Source organism: Pteropus medius, unplaced genomic scaffold (genome assembly GCF_902729225.1).
Source record: "Pteropus medius unplaced genomic scaffold, Ma_sr-lr_union100, whole genome shotgun sequence".
NCBI classification, from domain to species: domain Eukaryota; kingdom Metazoa; phylum Chordata; class Mammalia; order Chiroptera; family Pteropodidae; genus Pteropus; species Pteropus medius.
The window spans coordinates 47,439,490-47,454,613 of NW_024349800.1; the positions used below are offsets into that span (position 1 = coordinate 47,439,490).

The following is a 15,124-nucleotide window of genomic DNA, read 5'->3' on the forward strand; positions in this document are numbered from 1 at the left end:
CATTATGGTTAATTGTCTCCATTTTACAAAAAAATGGAAATAGAAGCTCATAGACATTGAGTAATGTACCCAAACCCATTAAGGATCATCATGAAATTACAGGTAAATCTCTCTTCGATAATAATACAAAAACCCCAACAAAATATTAGCAAACTGGTCCAGCAATAGATAGAAAAGATAATATATCATGACCAAATTGGATTTGTATAGGAAATCAGTATTGGTTTAACATTCAGAAATTTGCCAATGTAATTTATCAAATTAACATAATAATGGAGAAAAGTCATATGATCAGTTTAACAGATAAAGTACAACATTTGATAAAGTTCTATACCCATTCATGATTTTAAAAAAACCTTTTAGCTAACTAGGAATAAAAGGACACTTTCTTATTCTGATAACAGGAATTAAAAGGAAATAATCAAGATCTATGGTAAACATGTTTAATGGTGAAATTTTGAAAGTTTTCCTGATAAAATCAGGAAAGAGACAATGATACCCCCAACACCACTTCTCTCCAACATTGTTTTGGAAGTCCTAGCCAGGAAATAAGTCAAGAAAAAAAAAAGCAAATGAATGGAAAGGAAGAAATAAAACTCTCATTATTTGCAGATGACACAATTTTGTACACAGAAAGTTCAGAGAATTCCACTGTGTGGGATTCGAATTATTAGGTGAAATTAGTAAGGTCACTGGGTACAAGGTCTATAAGGTCAATGGTCAATAGGAACAAACAATTAGAAAATGGAAATTAAAAAACATACCATTTGCAATAATAATGTCAAAAACATCAAATATATATTAGGAATAAATTTAAAGAAAGGCATGCAAAACCTATCTCAGGTCTACCTCTTCAGTATGTAGAATTTCATTTAATACCACTGTTTTTTGTTTTCTGATAAGTCTGGTATGGTGTGCTTGAGAACCTCTCTAGTTTTTACACTAATCTCCAGTTTCCTTCCAAAGTAGGGAGGTGTAGTCACTTGGTTGCTTGAGAGTGGGGCTCTTAGCTCCTTTTAGTCCTCTCCTTCTCAGCCTCATTCCTTACCCCATATATTTGTTTTCCATTTTTTTTTTCCAAATTCAATTTCTATGGTTCTGAGGTACAAATTGGTTTGCTTCTTGATGACTTCTCTCTCTTCATGCTTAATTTTCAGCTTTGCTTAGTTATAGCTTTCTCTGTATTATTAAATTGGCTACCACTTCCATTTTTCCAATGCCTTATTGATATCCTTGTCTGATGTCATCCTCTCTCCTTTTTGTCCTTATGGATTCACACTTAAGAAAATTCTTTTGCTGTCATTTTACTAGGGTTGAAGGAACAGATGGGTTCAATCTGCCATGTTTAACCAGAAGTTCCACATGAAGCTATAAAAGCAAAATTCCTAGGCAGTGTTTGTTATGTTTGAGTCCTGTACAAGCCACTGAACACCTACCATCCAATACTCTGCTTGTTTTCACAGTTCTTTTAGCTGCTCCCTCATGGGCTTTTGAGTTTGTTGTGACTGGACCAGGTGATCTCTGGGGCTCAATCCAGCCTTGAAAGCCTGTCTTGACATTGTGTCCCAAAGGGTATTCCAAGCCATGAGGATCCAGAGTTGACTGACAGGAAGGAGACTGCAATCCCTGAGTCCTCAATTCTCCACTTTATTCATTAGGTTTTCTTTTGGGGCTTGGAAGAATGCAGACCAGCTTGAACAATGCCATTAATTAAAGCATATTCTAATTGATCGAATAATCCCTAGGTAGCGCAAGTTCAGGGAGTGAAGGGATAGAGGAAACAGGAATAGATGCAGAAATCTAGATAGAAAATTCTCTTCTCTCAGGCTCATCCCATCTCCAAGCACCTGATAAAAACGGTCTCTTTATCCTGTTCTTTGCTGAGTGAGTGGCTCTCTCCCTACCTTCTCGTTGCCTTTCTTCTACCCCTAAACAACTATAGTGTCTCCTATCTGTGAGATTGTGGAGTATGGTGACCAAGTGTGGGAATGTCTGTATTCAAATTATGCTTCTACCCCTTACCAGCTCTATGATTTTTGGTGAGTTAATTTATCTTGCTGTGCCTCAGTTTCCTCATCTTCAAAATGGGCCAGTAATAATGTCCACCTCATTTGGTTTTGTAAGAATTAAATATATTAGTATGTAAAAGTACTTAGAACTATGCCAGCCACGTATTAAGCACTAGATGCACATTAGCTGTTATTATTATGTTCTCTTTTTGGCAAATGAAGTTGAAAGATGTAGTCATTACGCTCAAGAGCTCTCCATCTACATGAATAGACAAGATAGACTAATGTGTAGTAAGTGTGTAGGATGCTATGAGGACGAAGAGGGACATTCACTAACTCAGTGGGGATTGGTGACTGGTGCTTGTGGGAAGGGATTGTGGAGGGGGCATTTGGGAAATTATCCTAGAGCAGGTAGTGATCCTTAAGTTGAGCCACAGGGAGAGAGTACGAATTAGTCATCACCAGAGTGTAAGAACTGTGAGGGCAGGAGCTTATTCTCAATACATAGAACAGTGCCTGCCACATAATAGGTGTTCAATAATTATTTGTTGAATGAATAAATGAGTGATAAGCTGGAAGGGTAGCCTGGGGGAGTAAAGAATTTCAGACAGAAGAAGCAGTGCATGGGAAAGCACAGGGTTCAGAGGGTACATGACACACTGGGGGAATTGTAAGGGCACAGTATGGCAGGAGCTCAGAGTCTGTTAGAAGAGTGGGGACCTGAGAGGAGGCAGGCCCAGAACCAGCAAGAATGTGGAAGATGGGAAAATGCACTTCATGGGACACAAAACGAATGAACTCATTTCAGTAGCACGTGGGCCCCAAGTCCTCATTTTCTTAGACACACGGTATCGGTTGCATTAACAATCCCAAATAATACCAGTCAAGTTTACATTTTCATAATGCTTTCTACTCTACAAAGCAGTGTAATACTTTCACATGTATTATCTCATTTAAGAATCATAGTACCTTGTGAAATTGGTGATATCTCCATTTTATAGATAGAAAAACAGGCTCAGAGAGGTTACGGGATTTACAAAGGTCATTCAATTAATAAGTTGCAAACCTGGGATTCAAACCAGGACTTTGAAGAGCATAGTGCTTCACTGATTTTTGTTATCATTGCAGAAACATATTTTCATAATATGCTGAATAGTTTTAAAATAAACTTTATTACCTAGATTAAGTAGTAGAAACATTATCAGTAATCCCAGAAGGTGCCCATATACCCGACTCTGGTTTCAACCCCTTTCCTTCCTTTAGAACTAATTACTATCTTGACTTGTACAGTAACCAGTCCATGGCTTTCTTTTCTAGTTGTAGCACCTATTAATGCAGACTTGTTTTCTGATCAATCAAATAGTCATTTATAATCTGGGCATTTTTCTATTAGCTTGTTAATTTCTTTAGGGACCATCTCTGTGGCTTAGTGCATAATTATTCTTTTAAAAAATGTTTAGTGAACATCTCTCAAGAGCCCAGCATCTGGGTTCTGAAGAGCTAGATATAAAAATAGGCCTGTTTTCAAGTTGGAATAACATTATGGTCCTTGCTTTAGTAATTTGTGTGATTTTTAATTAGAAATAAAGAACAATAACAGCAACAATGACCCAACACAGCTCTGGGATGCAGCTATCTAATGTCATTTGACTTTTTACAGGTATGCCTTCACCCTTCTTGCCTGGGTTGTCCTTCTCTGTTCTGGCAGGGCAACCAGAACACCAGCTCCTCATTTGACCCCTTAATATCATGTTGGCAATTGAAATTTGTAGGTATTGTTCACTTCAGAAATAAATTTCTTGTTCAGTGTTTTTCTAATTTGAGAATTCATATGCTCCTGAGTATATATCTGTATATTTCCAGCTTGAGAGATCCTTCATTAAGAGTAAAGCACTTGTAGTTCTGGGTAATAACTTGGTGTCACTGTGATCACTACTCAGTTATAACACTAACACTGAGTTCTTATGGCAGTTTTCAGTTATCAGTGGCCATCCATGAGGTACAGAACAAACTTAGATTAATTTTTAAAGGTTTTCATAAAAGATGAAAATAGAAAAAAAATTCTTACAGAGAGCTTTGATTTCCTGAGGGCATTTCTACAGACTGATGTACTTTGTCAAAGAAAAGGCATGAACTCCCATGCTGATTGGAATTAAAGGTAAACCCATGACCAGTCTGCTTTTGAATGCATCTTGATATATATATATGTTTTTTTTGCATCTTGATATCTTTAAAGTAGGTCTACCTTCCAGTTATTTTTAAGTTACATTCTTGTAACATCTGTTGACTATAGGGGAAATTGTTCTGGGATAAAGGGTGGATGGTTTAGGATTGTAAATTGTTCTTGGATAATCCATGGGTGATTAATAGCATACTAAGTTAAGAGACCTGTCTTTCAATCCCCAGTGGAATTTTATTTTAGATTCCTATTAAAGAACTGAGAGATGATCAGTTTTTTCCAGTCTGGTTGTCTGGTAAATCAAATGCTTTAGTTTTTGCTCTGTTAGTTATTTCTCTAACCACTAAATGTTCTCACTATGCCAGTTTGACCTATTTCTGTTCTAACATATGGAGCAGAATTAATGAGCTTGTTATGACTACTGGGAGGATCTTATCTAGAGAGTCGTGGAATTTCAGAGTAGAACAGAAAAGAACCAACATTTCTTAACTGGATTGTTGCAGTGATTTCTTTCCCTGCCATTATTCTTCACTTGCACCAATCCATTTTCCATATGGATCATAGCTGCTTTGTGCCAGGTTCCCTGGAAGCAGAGCCTGAGCTAGGCTTTGGGATGCTGGTGCAAGTGATTTATTGAGAGAATGTGCTCCAGAGAAGGGGAGCAGGACATGGCAGGGGAAAAAAATGCAAGGACATGGTCTTAGCTAGAGCCCAGCTTCAGCTTGATCCCATGGATACTCTGGTGTGGAAATGGCACCACACAGGTGGTCCCACCTGAAGTAAAAGGGCTAACCTTTTGTACCCCATGTCAACCAGCCATTGGCTGTGGACTCCCGAGGATAGTGGAGAGTGGGCTCAGGATGATTCTTCAAAGTAGGAGGCAGCTGTGAACGTTAGCAGCCAGCCCTGACAACACTGGAGGTGGAGGATGGGCGCTGTACTAGAAAAGACGATCTAGGCCGGGCACCAGCTGCACACATTACACTAGGTAAGCCTAACATGCAGATTTGGTGCTGACAGGTTGTAAATTGACTTGCCTAGGAGCACACATCTAGTGCTTTGCAGATACAGCCTGCCGGCATTCTTTAAAGTTTAGCCTAGCTTATGTGGTATTTGGTCATTTGCCCAAGGCCATATAGTTTATAGTTCAAATGCTTCAGCTGAGATTAAGTTTTTTTGGGGTGTAGCAAGAACTCATCCCCAAACATTTCTCATAATTCATGCAGGCTGTTAGTGAGACACTCTGGGACTGGACTGGCTAGTTATAGCAAAGACTCCTGAGAAAGGTAACCTGTTAATGTCCAAAAGACTCTCTAATCTAGTGAATTGGACCTAACAATGGGGTTTCTAGAAAATTATGTTCTTATAGTCAGGAGGATAATAGAATAATTCTGGAATAGGACACAAAGGACCCAGACTCTGGAGCTGTGTTAACACACCTTATCTAAACCTTATTCTCTGAAAGCTTTGGGACTTATGATATGCCCTTGTCTTGGTCGGGGTTGGGCCTCAAAGACTTTGTCGAATAGTGCTTGGTGAGGCAGAGGAATTAAACTTTGAAAACAAATCTTTAGTAAAAGGTAATAATTTCAATTTGAGAAGCTCAAGTGAAGAGCTGGCTCCCAAGGGATGCTGTATTATTTTATTACAAACTAGTTGTTGCTTTATTTTGTTGAGAATTAAGCTTTTTCCTAAAGTCGCTGAATGGCTTGAAGATTTTCATAGCAATTACAGATGTGATCTGTTAGCTGGTGCCAGATGAAAGGAGCTGTCCCTGTGGTCTATATCCTCCTGTGTTTTATTGACTGGCAAATATGGCACAGAGAATTTCAAGCATAATGATTGCTCAGCCAAGTAGATCAAATCTTATTTCTAAAAAGCTGTTTTCTTTTGGAGCTAATATGTTTGTTCCTGACTCATTCTAATCAATGGGGCATCAAGTTGTAAGAAACAGATTAGAAATTTTTTTATCGATATTTTTGCTTTTTATTTACCAAAGGTGAGAGTGAATTTCTCTTCACTGAGTGTTGTTTAGATATGAGTAAAGTGAAGGACATTAGGGGGTTTGGGGAGAGTTGATTTGGAACCATCACAGCCTGACTTTGCTGCCCTGGCTTGTAAACACTTGGGAAGGTGCCTTACGGAGCAAAAGAGCAACTTCACTCTGTCTAGGGCAAAGTGAGCTTTTCTTTATGGTCCTGGCTGCAGTGATCACTGGGAGCTCTCAACTGCCTGTGAAATGGGCATCCAGCAGAGGTCCTAGAGCCTCACCAGCACCCTCGAGATCATGGTTCTGATGTGGTCCTGCAGAGGCCGCTCTCTTAGCTCAGGTCCTTTGGATTTGTCTGATTCAGAATCCTTCTTTCTTCCCTGGTCCTCAGTTTTTCATCAGAAGGGAGAATGAGAAGAGTTGATTTCTGTTGAGTCCAGAAGAGCTTTCTTGAATATTCACAAGAGGGAGGTTTGGGTGAAGAACAGAAAAACATTTATTTCCCTCAATTTTGTCTTCCTCAGGGGCTGTCCCATTTCCAGTTCTAAATTGTTTAAAAACTTAACATTGAAAATCATATCTTTGGCCCTCTCTGTTTTTTGTTCCCCTATATGGTTTCCAAAGTTATGCAAAATGAAAACTTTATGTACACTATTAGCAAACATTAATTACTTAGCATGGCACTGTCCTAAGTAGCTTTAGATGCATTACTTCATTTAATCCCCAAAAGAACTCGATTTATTAGTTTATCATAACTACTTAGCATTTACACAACTAAGAAGTGTTGGAGCTGAAATTCACACAGAGGCATATCACCTGGCACTTCAGCGTCCATGCTCTTCACCACAAAGCTGCACTACCTCCCAGCTCACTGGGAGTGATGACATACCTAATCAGTGAGCCTGCTCTGGGGCCTGGCTTCATGGTACAGTAGGACCCCCACCCCTAACCAAGACCTTATTGTGGGACCACCAGGTTGATCAGAATTGGCTGTCAGAGTCAGGCAACCCCACAGAGTTCACTTCTGACTTTTATACTACCCCATATGACATGTCCCATCCACTGAGAACAGGTGATAGAAGACAACTCTTAAATATAAGAGAAAGATGCACATTGGCCTACAAGGAGCACTTCATGATAGAAGGAAGATAATTCTTTATCATGTTGGACTTGTGGATTACCTCTCTCCTCTTTTAGTTGTAGCTGCTTAGACCTCAGAGTTCTGGAAGTGGTAGAGACCCTACAACTAGTGTTGAAAGAAGTACCCTGCTTTCCTTTTCCTGGATGCCCACACCATGAGCAGCACAAGAGCGTCTCTCCAATTCTATAAAAATATTGAGATGTTACAGATATACTCAATTAAGTTGAATCAGTATCCTATTAACTTGTATGTGTTTGATATGGCCTGTTAAGTCAATAAGCACCACCCCTGCCTCACATATAGGTAGCGACATAAAGATAACAAAGCAGTAGTTCTCAACCTTGGATGCACATTAGAATCACTTGTACAGCACAGCAATGCCTGGGCCCTACCTCAGACCAATTAAATCAGCATCCCTGGCTGTGAGGCCCGAGTATCAGTACGTTTTCAAAGTTCTTGGATCCTAAGGTATCCAAGGCTGAGAACCACTGGATGAAAGCTAAGTCATTTACAAAACGCTAATAAACTGTACCCTAAGTAAACTATGATACATGTGGGAGCTTAAGCATTAGTATCAGTTCAATTGACCAGCTGAGAAGAGGTCTTGGTGGTGGCAGTCAGATTACCCATAATGATAGCTTTGTGGAAGCAAGATGAGGGCAAGGTTGAGAATGAAGGATAAAACGATTGTCTGGCAGACAGTGCTGCAGTGGGTTTGGACTCTGGTGGAATAACTGGTTGGGACTGTGCAGGGGATTGTGTCAGGTGGCTATAGTTCCAGCCAGGTGGTAGCATTGGTGGTATTACTGTGCGAAGATTTGGGGGTGTAGAGGTACAGGCACATAAGGGTGTAATAGCCGTTGGAATTATGACAGCCTCACTGAGCAAGATCGCAGCCCAGGAGATGTAAAGGGTAGTGGCAGCGGCTCCAGGCCAAGAGTATCCATATGGAGCTAGGAAGAAATCACAGGCCTCCTGGTCAGACAGGTCAGACAGGTCTAAAGACTTCTGATCTACCAGAATCCCTATTGGATGCTGTCTTTTGCTTTTAACTGCTTTAGGAAAGCATCTCTTTGGAACATTTAAAACTACATGTGCAAGTTATACAATGATAGCAAATTGAGGACACTGTAGAGGATGCGATATTCAAAATGTTTGCATGCTCTTCGCAATTTATTTGCATGCAACCTCTATACTATCCTCCCCTAACCCTTAACAAGAATAACAGTTCCCTGTAATTAGCCCAGAATTGCAGCCCAGGAGAAGGCAGACTTTTGGAAGACTCCTAGAAAGAAAATAGGAGGGGAAAAAAGCTTCTATCGCTGAACCTAGACTTTGTATCTTAGGGAATCCTGACTTGTTCAAGCAGACAAAGGAATGAAACAGTGCAGAGATGTGGCCGGGCTCTGTCTGTGGGATACTGGCCCATTGAAGCACTTGCTGTGCTTGGAAACTTTTAGGTCTGAGAAGTCCAGAGAGGGTAAAGCAGGCCCTATTGTCATTTCATGCTGTGGTCCCATCTCCCATCACCACATCACCATAGCTCAATGGGTGCCCTTAACAGACTCCAGTCCTTCCCCTCAAGGAACCCACAATCAAGTGAAGTGAATAGAGAGTGTACACAACCATTTATAGGACAAAGCAAGTTTGTTCAGTAAGGTAATACGTCCTCATGGTAATGCATCTTTACCATGTTGTTTTGAGAATCAGCTAATGTAAGTACATTACAGCCCATAACAGTTAAGGTGTTAGTATTATCACAATTCAGGATATTAAGCTATATTTCAGCTGTATTGCCATATTTTTTTATGTCAGAAACTGACTCTAATGCAAAATCACCTACACTTTAGAAATGAGATGAAACCTGCAGGAACAGAAAGTTCTTGAGCATTATGCCAAGAGGATGCCATTACAATATTTATACATGTTCAGTTTTAAACTAGCTCCTTAACTATAGTCTTCTTCCATGCCTCCCTCCTCCAAGAAAAATGACGAGACCAACTTTGACATATGGAAGAATTTTGCAGTGTAAATTATTCTGGAGCAGAAAAACAAAACATGATTTGCAAATGCTGTCAAGGAAATATTGCTTTCCAAAGGCTATGAGCAGATCAGAGTACATATCAGTGTGTGAGGATTGCCTTGATGCTGTGCATGGCTGTGGATGAGAGGACCATGGTGATGAGTGTGCCAGGCACTCTACCCATGTTCTCCACCCAGATGTTTTTCTGCTATACTTTTATAACCCTGGCATTGTCATCTTGAAATCCTCAAGAAATCAAACATTCCAGAAAACCAAATCTCTACATCTTTGTTTCCCATCATTTGTAGACAGGATGACACCTGGATATCAGTAAACACTTTGGTTATGCTCTCCCAAGAGCTATCTCTTTTTGGATACCCTACTGAATAGCCTTAAAAGCATCTTTAGAGGGGATGTTTGAATTATGAAGGCTATCTCATTTTCCCTGCAGGCTCTTTTAGAGTGAATCTCTTCACAGTTGAAATGGCATTAGAGCAAAGGAGAAACAATGATGCTTTTATCTTACAGCACTTACAGATAGATGGACAGTGTGTGGGGGAAAGGAATCATTGCCTTGGTGACAACACCTCAACCAGTGTTGTGCAGCCATACCGAAACAGGGACCAGATACACAGCAGAACAGTTTTGCTACGAAATAGACAAGAAGCCGAATAGTGTAATGCAGGGGTCCTCAACCCCTGGGCTGCAGACTGGTACCAGTCTGTGGCCTGTTAGGACCCAGGCCACACAGCAGGAGGTGAGTGGCAGATGAGCAAGTGAAGCTTCATCTATATTTGCAGTCACTCCCCAGCGCTAGCATCACCACCTCAGCTCCACATGAGATCATCAGGCATTAGATGCTCATAGGAGCACTGGTCTCTGGTGCCAAAAAGATTGGGGACCATAGCTCTTGGGGATGAAGGCAATAGCCAAGTACACAGAGCTGGTGTATGTGGAATGTTATACAGAGCTGTACACAGAAGAGAGGAGTGGCCTCTGCATCCTTTTAGTGGAAAAATGTATGCTTATTATTAGGATTTTGGTGATATGTGATATTATGAAACCCTATTACTATCTGCAGGGACTTCTAGGATGAGTTCATGGACTTCAGGCTGAGAGCTATTGCTTTTTTTTATTGATGAGGAAGCTGACGTCAGGAAAGGGGTTATGATTTACCCAAAGTCACATAGTTCAGAACCCGTTTATGAACTCAGACCCACTGACTGACTCCAGGACAGAATTTCTTCTGCTCTACTTTTTTTTTTTTTCCCTAAAAAGAATTCAATCTCTTCCCCTCATCTGTAAAACTCTACAAAGGACAGCAGAGGACTGTTAAAAGAAAATTTCTGCAAGTTTTTGATCTAGTAGGCTTTTATTCAGCAATTCATGAATGGGGCAGCATCCAATCTAGCAGGCAGAAAGGAACTCTGAAGAGCTCTACAGGATGAGAGATTTTCATAGACCAAAGTGAGCAGAGACAAGAAAGTCATGCTGGTCATTTACTGAATGATTAAAACAGGGTGTTTTTCCTTATTTGGAGCAAGGGAAAGGCTTAGAACTTGGTCATGTCACTTGTGCTGAGCAGGCAAGTGCTATTGGTTGACTTAGGCTTGCCTTTTCTGGGAGAAGTGAGCGTAGAAACTTAGTTACGTTTTAGTTTCCTGATTTGGAGTTTAGCATGAGCATCTCTATCTTGGGCTTAATCTGGCTGCACAGGACAAAAATCTTTAGTCCAAAATTGTTCCATTTCAAGGAAGAGAAACTCATTCAAAGAAGTTCAAGTCCTAGGGAAACTCCTGATGATGGAATTCGTCTTCTCACTGGGCTCAGAGGAAACTAATGCTGTTAGTCTACTCTGTTTTCTGCACTTTGCCCTTCTGAGCATCTGTTCCTACATCTATTTACCTAGAGTCTACCCTGACCTCCACTAGGGGGAGCCTCTTAACCTAAACAACCCCCAGATTGGTTCCTCATGGCTGACTGGTGTAGTCTCTGTCCTTATTTTGTATTGCTGGTCATTGGAGTTGGGGGTGGGATTGAGGCACTTGGGGTCAGTGTCCACTTCGGGCCTGTGGGTGGGGCAGCATCTTTAAGAAGTCTGTGATGGGGATCACTATTACAAGTGCCATATGAGTGTGGCTGTTGCCTGGCTTGGTGCAGCTCTTTTAAGAAACTGCCTCTGCCTTGGCAAGATACACCATATTACAAAGATCCCATTTTGTTTTCTCCTATTCTCTATAAACCCTGTTATCACCGTTTGTCATTCCTTTTGTCACTTAATCTTTAAATCAGCTCTACCACCCTTTAGCTTTTTCTCTTTGATACTTTTGTCTCTCCTTTTTGGATTAGAATACCTGGAGGGCCTTCAGGGACATGCATTTATTTCATGACTCTGCATGGTCCCTGGAACCTTCTCTTGCTTCATGTGGCCAAAGACCAGCCCTAGCTTTGGTGTGTACTGGCTTTGAAAGCAAGGACTAAATAACCATGGCTGGAATGATGGTTACCAGATGGGATAATACTGGTGATATTTGTTCCAAGGGCCCAACTGCTTGGCTAGTGTAAATGCTAGGTGATGTCGATGAACTTGATCACTGCCCAGGCTCCAGGGCCAAATTCAGCCCTCCAACTCTTCCTGTGATTTACCTTCATTGGGCATTTTTGAATCACTATAATGAGGATAAGGTACCAATACTTGGCACTGAAATTAAGTAGCTTTCCTAGCCTAGCCTAGGGAGTTTATTAACTAGAGGGAGAATCATTGACAGGCTCTTTTTTACCCAGGGCCTCCTACTTGGTTCTCCCTAGGCCATACCATCCAAGATCAAGAGCTTCTGCTACCTTGGAATGGACATAAAAAATTGCTTTTTGTTGTTATACATCCTAGATACTTATTCCTCTTTTCTACAACCCAGATCTACATCCTTTTTGTTAAGGTGATTGTAATCTGGCCTTTGGAAGATGGGAGAACAACTAATGACAACTATTTGAGAAAAGCTGACTTTGGAAAGCTAATAGCTATGATGTTGTTAGACTCCTTACTGTCTTTGGGGACATATTGCCATCCTGTGTTCACTTGCTTAATTATCACTAAGCAACCCAGTTTATTGTGTCAAAATGTTCCTTTGCTTTCTGTTTCACATTTGTCTTTAACTTTCTCAATTTCGATTAACTCCTGAAAACATTTCCTGCTAAGAATTCAGTTTGATTACTGTAGATTAAGTATCTGGGTTTGGCTTCAGAAGATCTGGATTCTAAGCCTTGCTTGGCTGGTAACCCAGTGTGAGCTTGGGCCATCCTGAGGAGGATGAGGATAACTAGCTCTGGCTATCAAAAGAGAAGACTTACCAGAAGTCCCTTTACTTTTATGATACTTGTAGAATGAATGTTAAATGAATGTGATTCATGTGGAAGAGAAAAAGAAAAATCAACAGGTTTTCTATATAAAGGGCCAGATAGTAAGTATTTAAAGCTTTCCAGGCCAGACAGTCTCTGTTGTAACAACTCAATTGACTGAGTAACGTGAAAGCAGCCCCATACAGAATACATAAACAATAGGTGTGGGTGCATTCCTATAAAATTTCGTTTACAAAGAAACAGGCTTTGAGCTGGATTTGGTCCACAGGCTATAGTTTGCCTCTCTTTGCTGTAGACCCATTTAGTAGCTCTGAATTCTGATGTGTCATTCCTGTAAATTATTCTTTCAGGAACAGATCCTGCTTGGCCTTCTATGGTGAGAAAATAGGAAAGTCCATCTCTGTATATCCTTTTTTTGCCCTCCAGATGCAATGTCCTCCCTTCTCTATTCTGTCGGGTCCTTGGAGGCTGACGCTAGATGGCTTTATCAAGCAAGTGCTTTTGCCCTCTGGCTTCTGGTTGATTTCATTGCCTTAGAAACAATGGCAGGAATTCAGAGCATGGGAGGAGAGTTGGGGTGCTTATTCCTGCCTTCTCTCTGCTGGCAGTGGTTTGAGGAGACTGAGTTCCTTTCCAATAGCCTCAGCTCACTACAGCTTCCAGTCCTTTTTAGATCCAGGACACTCGATTGTTTTTTGGCATGCTCTCTTTGCTCTTTTCATAATTTTGTAAACAGTGCCTTCATTAAACTTGCTTTTCTTACCTGCTTTAGAAGGGGCCAACTGTTTTCTGCCAGGTCCTTGACTCATGAACCATCCAAAGGAAGAAACACATAGCAGGGGCCAACTGCGACCTCACTCTATCACCATCCAAACCTGCCTATGATCCCAGCTCTCCAGAAGCTGCTTCAAAGTTCTTTTTTCGTTGAGACTTCGTATTTTCTCTTTTCTCGATGGGAAGGTCAGATAAAAGAGGAAATAAGTTACCCAAGTGGTAGGTTGACAAAGAAGTGAAAGATTCTTTTTGTTTCTCAAATTCATAAAAAACAAGAATGGTGTCAGATTTTTTTGGTTCTAGATTCAGCCTTTTCACTCAGTAGCCTTGTGCTTTGGACAAATCATTTAACTTCTTTGAGCCTCAGATTGTTTATCTTTAAAATGAGTATAATAGTCTCTGCTATGTAAATTTGTATATTTGGTGTGACTACAACTTAATAAAGAGGAAAAAATCCAACAAACTAATTCATAGTACATGAAATCCTATTTAAAAACCTTAAGCATGAATGTCTATCGGTAGTCTTTTTCCTCCTTTTATTTCTCAAATTTAATAAAGGATTATTTTTATTATGAGAAAAAAGGAACAACATAGGCTCTGTTGGACTCTACAGAGTGGCTCAAGAAGTAAAACAAAATGTTGTATTTTTTTTTTTTTAACACCTACAGCACTTGGTATTCCTAGGTGGTCTCCCATCCAAGTACTAACCAGTCCCAACCCTGCTTAGCTTCCGAGATCAGACGAGATCGGGCACGTTCAAGGTGGCCATAAACTAATGCTGTATCCGAATGTACTTTGAAAACTGCAAAGTGCCGTAAGGATTAGAATTACCGTTATTTATTTACCCTGTGGGTTTGAAACACTGGTTTGATGGGTCTCCCTTTGCTTGTCTAGAGGTGGCTCCTTTTGCCAGGCCTTTTATTCCTGGGTCCCCAAAGCTCAGGGAGACAGGACTAGAGACTGGCAGAGACCCCGATGTTCTGTTTCACTTCCACAGTACTACTCCCCACTCAGTCTGACCCTTTCTGTAGGTCTGTCCTGATTTCTGCACCTTTTATTCCACAAGTGCCCTAAGGGATTCCAAAAGCACCTTCCACAGGTCCAGACTCCAAGGTCTTTTTGCCTTCTGCATGAGCTCAGACCCTGCTAGACAGAAGTATCAGGCACCAGTCTCTCCTTACCCCACATTCCTTTTGCCTGAGCTCCCCCTGTGCATGTGCCTTGGCACTCAAGCTTCTGAGGTAGGATGAGAGAATGGGGCACCATGGGCATTTTTCATTGTATATTCTTGTACACTTTTGGACAAAATTTTTCCTTTGGGCCTATACTATGTGATGTGTTTCAGTATTTGCCTTCACTTATACCTCCCAAAGAAATGACTTTCAAATTGGTGGCCCTTGGAACAGACTTTTTCATTATATACACACGTGTATAGATAACGTAGAAGTTCCCTTTTTCACCCTTCTCAAAGTCAGCCACTATCATGAAATGAATTTGCTTTTATCTTTTACATTACTGAAATGTTTTCTGATTTAGAAGTGGTAGATTGCATTTGTATTTATTTAATTGTTGTCGTTAACAATTTAAAATAAACATTTATATTCAAGCGTAGCATACTTATAGAAGTTGTACAAATCCTAAGTGTACAGCT

The 15,124-nt window shown here is 40.5% G+C and overlaps 1 pseudogene; it reads right to left on the reverse strand.

Moving 5' to 3' along the window:
• Positions 1–14,132: 14,132 nt before the first annotated feature.
• On the reverse strand, positions 14,133–14,246 carry LOC120622609 (uncharacterized; annotated as a pseudogene).
• Between the last annotated feature and the right edge of the window lie 878 nt (positions 14,247–15,124).